Raw genomic sequence first — 7,992 nt, 5'->3', positions numbered from 1 at the left:
TACAGCGATTTACGTAAATAATTTTTACCAACAACAACTTAGGCGCAGACTGTCAACGTTGCTGATAGCCAGTTTATTTTTATTTATTAGACTGGCTAAATTCGGAGAATGCTCAGCATAAACTTTGAAGGTTACGGTTTTACTCGAATGAAAAATATAAAAACGAGTCAATTCTACTAGTGTCAGCACCGTGATTTATTCTTTTCACAAAAGTGAAAAAGTTATCCTTAAGCATTTTCTATTAATATAATGTACCATGTATCTTTACTATGAATAACTATGTAATAACTATATCATAAGCGTAGGAGAAATACAATAAAGGGAAGTTATAAGTTTTGCATTTACAATTTATCAATAGGTACTTTGATAATAAATACACTTATCTTAGGTTTTATTTTCTATTAATTTTATATCAATTAGTCTTGCTATTCGTAAAACTTGTTGTACAAAAAAATCATTACATACTACTATTGCTAATGTTCTCTTATTGCTATGACAACTGATGGTATTTATCAAAATTCACATCATTAAACTGCACTACTAAAACCACTTTAATTTAAGTTTCTTTCCATTCTGGATTCACAAAGCCTTTGGAGTTGCAATTGTCGTCTTGACCTTGCTTGCCTGGGCCAGAGTCAAAGAAGAGTGAAACGTTGAACTTTGGTTGGGTTTGATGGCTGATTTCCACCGGGGAAGTGTTAATTTTATTAGTAACTCCGCGGGCTGAGCCTGCCGAGTTGGTGTGGCCTCTGTAAACAAGAAGCAGCATAGTTAATAATTGAATATCGGAACGGCACCGTTTACACTAATTCTAATTTACGCTCAGATCGAGCTTGGCTTGATAAACAAGCGTGCAACAGCTACTTGAGCTCAAGTATCTCTGACCATTTACCAGGGAAAAAATTGATCCATTCATTTCATCGTGAAAATGTAAAAAGAAATTGAAATATTTAATCTCAATTCTATGTGTAGAAAATCACAGTGAAATTATGTAAGCACAAAATCACGAATTCGCAATAGAATCTAAACACAAAGGGAAAAAAATTCAACGACACAAGGATTTGTATTATCAAGGGAAACCAAAATTGTTCGATTTTCTTCTAATAGTTTTCAGCATATAGATAAGAAATTTATTGATAAAAAAATATAATCCTAATTCTGAAACAGAGTTGAAATTTGATTAGTCTAATTCGCTGAGCTTTTTCCGATTCTATATCACTCGGTGAATGAAATCAAATATCTGATCTACCATTTTTAAAATTACGAATTCGCTGTCAAGAATTTTACTCTCCATCGTTTCTCCAACGTCAAAAATATTTCTCACTCTTAGCTTGGAATTCTTGGTCGTCCAAATACTTATAATCTTTCTAAATTTTTATCTCCCTAAAATAACAAATTTGCAAATCTCTAATCACGATACGAAATTGAATCTAGTTTAAACAGACCGTGAGGCTTCACCGAAATCCTACCGAACTCGTCAACTAAGATTATTCAAACGATTCATTACACTAAATTGTCGTCTGCATCGTTCTCTCCGAACACCCCGACGACCAAGTGTTCCATTGTTTTTTTACCTTTATAGTATAAGTAGATACCTAAATTGTATATAGAGAACGGAACGTAACGAAGCGAGATGCCTAAAGTGATAATTTCGTCATGAATTTTAATTCCCTAGAAAGAGAGAGAGAGGTAGAAAAATATAAGGACAAATATAAAGAGACGGAGAGTCCTGCGCCCTGGACCTCAACTCGAAACGTACCCTCGGTAGGCTTGCTGCACGTTGGCACTCGATGAATTTTAATTTCGTCAAGGTTTGCTCTCCAAGTAGAGCACCGCGCATTCTAGGTACCTGTGAAAAGGGGTTTCGTACACTTGGGGACAATGAATATGAGACGGCTAATTTTTTACACTAGACAGTTATGTTGGCAACACAGAGAAACTTACAGCTCCATAGTCGGCCGAACGCGACACAAACTCAGTCTCAATAACCATAAAGTAACCCATGAACGTCGAATCTAACCTTAGAATACGTGTCAATCCAACAAGTCAATTATCCCCGCGGAATTCGAAGGTTAGATTCGACGGTCATGGGTTATTTTATGGTTATTGAGATTGAGTTTGTTTCGCGCTCGGCCGACTATGGCGCCTTGGATTTCTCTGTGTTGCCAACATAACTATCTGGTGTAAAAAATTACCATTCCCAGATTCATTATCCCCAAGTGTAACTCTGCCTGCCTCGAACCTACGCTCTTTCAGATCCCGTTACAGCTGCGAAATCCGCGTCTTGTTCTCTCTGCGTTTCCCATTCTTACGTTTTTTTGTTTTTTTTTTCTCATAGTGAGAAAGAGAGAGAGAGAGTGAGTGAGCTCGAGGCGAAGGCCATCATTGCGAGAATGTCACACTCATGCCATGCCATACCATCAGACAACGACGATGACGTCCACATGCCTACGAGGCATTCTCATATAAATTCACGATTTCACACGTAATCCAGCTCTCGTCTCGTATACATCCTTTCAATACGTGTACCTACACCTTCCGGCCTTCTCTTTCAAGTTTTACCTGTCTGGTTATTATTAATTCCCTTTTCCCCACTCGCATCGAGTGTATACCGGGAAACAGGAGTTCTATCGCACTGTTTTCAAATTTGGGTAAATATAAGTAGCATTGGATTAATTTGATGCTCACAGGTAATCAATCAAAAAAATAACACATAAAGAAACAACTTGCGGCGGGACTATTTTTGAGGAAATTGTTATTTAATTTATTTTTTAAACAGGGAATAATCAGTTTCCCGATTAGCCCCTGCATCGTGTTTTAACCCTTTGAGTCACACCGAGTCAAATTTTATAACGTGACAATATTCTGTGATGTTTGGGGTCGTTGATTACGAATCTGACATCAGATTTCAAAAATTCAAGATTGCGGATCCAATACGGCGGACGAAAATTTCAAATACTATCGACTTCGGTCGAAAAACTTTATGCAGGGGTTTTCGGGGTCGCTAATTGGATTCGCCATAATGAACTTTCAAAATCCGATTTCAGATTCGTAATCAACGATCCCAAAAACTTGTAATTTATGTAAAACATGTTTACGATTTCTTTCAATCAATTTGTTAAGAATACTCACCACTGTGATTCAACGGGTTAAACTATAGAATGTTACTGATTCTTTGGTTACTTTGATGTGTTCTTTTCTGTTACATCGATACAAAGATTATCAGAATCTCAAACCAGTTAATTAAACTTCATTAAATTTTTCCGATTGAAAAATAAAAACCTCTGTTCAGGAATCAAGTTAAATTTTTGTTTTTCTGATTAGCATTTCCACGTTCCTATTGCTTTATTTACTTTCGTTTCATAAAAATATACTTCACTACCTTAATTTGATTCCGATTAAAGCTAACTCACTTAGTTTCATTAAAAGAACGGAAAAAAAAATGTTTTCAATCCTTCATCTCCCTTTGTCCCTGCAATTAGTTTTTACTTTATTCGTATAACATGAATCCATACGATTTCCCAACAAGAAAGAATAACATTTATCCATATATTATAAATTCACTTGTTCCACCGTTCCGTCTATCATAAAAAATCTTTTCTAACAAGCATTTATTTTTCATTAGGATTACCCGACTCAGCGACTCTGTATTTTTAATTTGGAAAAAAAAAAAAAAAAAAAAAAAAACGTATAAGAAAATTGTTTTTCCCGGCAGAAATCGATCAACTTCGCGTTTTCTTCTTTCTCTTTTCTCAACACGTCAGGGCGTATAATCATTTTTTCGATAGAGTGTACGATTCGAGTTGCGTTTTTTCCCCTCCGTACATATACTCGGTAGGACTGGAGCGGCTTGTTAGCACTCAATTAACTGGCACCACCGTGTCAGTCCATAGCGGTGTAGGTGAGTACAACATATACGTATATAATATATAGATAAAGTATATGCATATTATATATATATATATATATATTCTGACTTCTATCAGCGCTGTCTCGTCTTGGAAGCCTTTCTTTACACCTCGAGCTCAACTGACGCGTATAATATCTGCCTACCTGTCTCAATGCCTCAGCCTAAAGTCTAAAAACTCAGCTTTCAGGGTCCGCTTACGGTAAGTATCTGTATTTCACGTGTATGTGTGTGTGTGTGTGCGTGTACAAAGATTTTTTATTTTTTTTTTTTTTTGCTATTTCATCTTACTTTTACCCACCTCAAAGTCTCGCTTTTTATTTTGACTGCTTCTTTGTAGCCTGCCTGAATTACGGAAATATACACGTGTATGTGTATATACGATGAGCTGCAGATGTAGCATGAAATGGGATATTTATAGACGTGGTGTGTATGGAAAAATATGATCATCACGTAATTACGTATGCCTTATGAACGTATTTCTTAATGGGCAACGCGAAACGGTATTTCACAGCTTCTTTCTAAACTTTTTACGGACACGTACCAATCGGCACTCGGTACAACTAGCTTGTAACGAACGAATGTTAAGTACCGCACGAGAAGGAAGAGAGAAAAAAAATATATATATATGAATATATGAATATTGTTTCTTTTTTCTTTAAATACATTGTTTTCACTCCGTTCTCGTCGTTTGAATTAGCGTACAATGAAAATGAATCTATTTTGTTGAAAGCTGGAATAAAATTTTCAAAATCAGATAAGGATGATAAAAGAAAAAAAAGAAAAATAGAGAAGAAAATAAACTGTGTATATTATAAATAGCGATTCGAGAATTTGCTTCTCTCCATCGTTATTCCTTCTTTCCTCTGCAGTCTTTCTTTTCACTATACGTAACGGAGCTTTTCGAGGAATAAATTAAGACCATATTATTCGTCTATATACATATACGTGTGTACATATGACATTAGGCAATATACTATAAGTCGACGACTTGACTTATTGTAAGTTCGTACATTTTTATTTTATTTCATTGCATTTTTGTTTGTTTGTTTATTTGTTTTTTTTTTTTTTTGCCCTCCGCTCTTTCAAATTTTTTAGTAAATTTTAACGATCCATACAAATTTACAGTGGTGAAATTGAAAAAAGAACGAATAAATGATGCATGAATGAATCACCTAACGACCAAACGAACGAACGAATGAATGAACGAACGAAACTGTCAAAGCTTTGCGAATCGTATACCAAATTTTACGTATGCACGCGTATGAACATACATTTTTCACCAAGAAAACAATAATTACACAGCTTCTCTAATTGACGTATTTAGATATTCACGATATCTTATTGGATAATACCTTCATTTATTTTATAATATAATTATTTTCATTTATGCATCTCTCTCTCTCTCTCTTTTAAAAATCGGTGAATTCTATCTATATTTATATCATTCTCTATCTGTTCGGGAGTGTTCTTATTTACGGATATATATATATATATATATATATAAAAGAGTGTGTTTGTCTATTTATTTGACTTTTCTAAAAAAAGTTGGTATGCGTGTGCCTGTACGGGCAGGTACACTTTCAGCCGCTCTCTCTCTCTCTCTCTCTGTCTCCTATCTTTGGACTTTATTGACAATATCACACGTATGGACACCCGCGTATAATAACACACGACCATACGTGTATTGTATGCATATATACACATGTGTGTGTGTGTGTATATATATATATATATATATATACAGTGTAACATGGTACATTTATATACGTATACTTACACACGACACCACCTGGCAATGTAAATTTGTTACTATTTTCTACCTCAAACACTTCAAGAGTCTCTAAAGAATATAGTGGTGTGGAGTCGACAAAGATTGACGTGGGACAAATATTTACTGAAATTTATACAACATTATTAATATATTGTCAAATTTACGCGCTTCTATACGTATACGTATATAAATATACACGTGTATAGTACATTTTCTTAACGGTGTATCATTATCCGTGTATGTGTGTGTGTGTGTGTGTGTGTAATAAATCTGCGTGTGTCATAACGTCAATGTGTATCCTTGATATTGTTCTTCAACGCAAACACTTCACCGCGGGATCAGTGTGAATTAACCTCTATAATGCAAACGAGGAATCGTCCAGTGTATAGATATGTATGTGTATGTATAATTTATTTCACGTAAACTAATGAAGAAAGAATAATTTTATTGGACGAAGCTTGCTTTTTTAGAAACGATAACGATGTTTCGAATTTTAAAACAAAAGATTACATATTTTCACAAACATTTATATTGAAAATAATAATTAAACAAACTTCAGATTCACCTTTACAATATTTGAATAAAACTGATTTAAATGGGAAACTGAAGATTGTTTAATTGTTATTTACAATGTAAATATTTGAGAAAATAGGTCGTTTATCTTAAAATTGAAAATATCATTTTGGTTTATACAAAAGCAAATTTTATCCAATAGATATGTTAGATAGAATTGTTTTTTTCTTTTATTGTTTACGCCGAAGAAACGAAAATTTCAACATCTAGAACTTAAACTCAAAAATTGCGATAACCGGTGTTATTTATCAACGTAAGAAAGACGAAAGCAAACTTTATATAAGCGACAAAGTGAAGATTTTGGTTATTATTCGATGTGTAGAATCAAAACTTACTTATTTAAATATAGATACGGAAAAAAAACAATTTTTCTGTCGATCTGTGTTATTCTCCAAAACACTAAACACGTATGTGTACATTGTTTTTTCTCGCTCTCTTCGTTTAACTCGGAAAATAGAAACAATGAATTTTCGATTCATGACTCTATAGGTTCATGGTCTGATTTCAATTACCAGGATACCTGAGTCTTTGGAAAAACGAAACCTCGATTCAAATATTTCAAAGGAAAAATTTCTAAAATTCATCCACAATGTTTACTCCAACGCTTCTCTATCAATTTCCATTTCTGTTTGCTTCTATTTTTTTAATTCAATCAGCCCGATTGCGTGTTGAGTCGAATAACGCTGAATTTAAAGTGTTCGAAAATGAGAATGTATAAAATTAATATCACATAGTTTTCGTCGTTCACTTTCTCTCTTATTTCATCCACTCGGCAATTTCGTTATCACAGAAAAGATAAATTCTACACTTTAATTTTTTTTATACGCTTTTATTCTTTTCATTCTAATTTTGATATTCGTTGTATCTTTCTGAAATATTTCAAATTTTCACAATAATATTTAATAGCGATTAAACTGGCAAACTTTGAGCGTTCGTTTCTGCATCTAGGTGGAAAAGAGAGTGAAAGAAAATTTGAAAAAAAAAAAAAAATTTCAAAATCTCGAGTTAATTCTACGAATCCAGCTGATTAAGCAGTCGGGAAGAGTAACCGAGGATAAAGAATAGAAAATGAGAAACACCAGCAGCAGCAATGCACAAACATAAATATCTCTGAATCCGACGTGAGTATAATAAACGGTATAGAGTGAGAGATGATTTCACTTTATATATATATATACGTGAAGTAAACACACTTGTATGAATACCGGGTGGTCGTTTACTCACAAGCGAGTAAATGTACATACTAGTATAATATGTAAAAGAAACGGCAACAAACCTCTGTGTGACAACAATTCCGAATGTCCGTATAAACGCAGAAAAATTATACTTGGTTCAATCAACGAATTTTCGTTTTTATGGTTTTTTTATTTCTCACTTTATGTTAAGGGAAGGGTGTTTTTTTTCTGACATATCACTGTTGAAATGATTTCTGTATGGAACTTCCTACACTGTATTAGAAATTTTATTCGGATACGGAAAAGTGAATTCGTCGTACATTTACTGCTTATTCAATTTATAAATTTCAAATAAATATACTACACAATTTAGTAAGTTCGGATTATTTTTTTCCCACTTTTTCCCTAATTTACATCGCTGCACCGAATTTGTAAATTTTTAACCTGATTTCGTAAATTGACAACTCATGTGTACAGTAAATATGTTATAATAAACACACAATCACTTTTAACACGCTGAAATAAAAGTACGATAAAAATTGTCCACAAATTTGTTGCGAAAC

General features: G+C 33.6%; 1 long non-coding RNA gene across 2 annotated transcripts in view; it reads right to left on the bottom strand.

Annotated features, from left to right (window-relative positions):
* Nucleotides 1-200: 200 nt before the first annotated feature.
* LOC124186469 overlaps nt 201-7,992 on the bottom strand; it is a 55,148-nt gene continuing 47,356 nt past the window's right edge. For both annotated transcript variants that reach the window (XR_006871675.1, XR_006871676.1), the window contains one exon: nt 201-749. This is a non-coding gene — a long non-coding RNA (uncharacterized LOC124186469). The remainder of the gene's footprint in view (nt 750-7,992) is intronic.

The sequence above is a fragment of the Neodiprion fabricii genome, chromosome 7 (assembly GCF_021155785.1).
Source record: "Neodiprion fabricii isolate iyNeoFabr1 chromosome 7, iyNeoFabr1.1, whole genome shotgun sequence".
In the NCBI taxonomy this organism is placed as follows: Eukaryota; Metazoa; Arthropoda; class Insecta; order Hymenoptera; family Diprionidae; genus Neodiprion; species Neodiprion fabricii.
The sequence above is the reverse complement of the archived record's forward strand: the minus strand, read 5'-3'. Positions and strand labels throughout refer to the sequence as shown.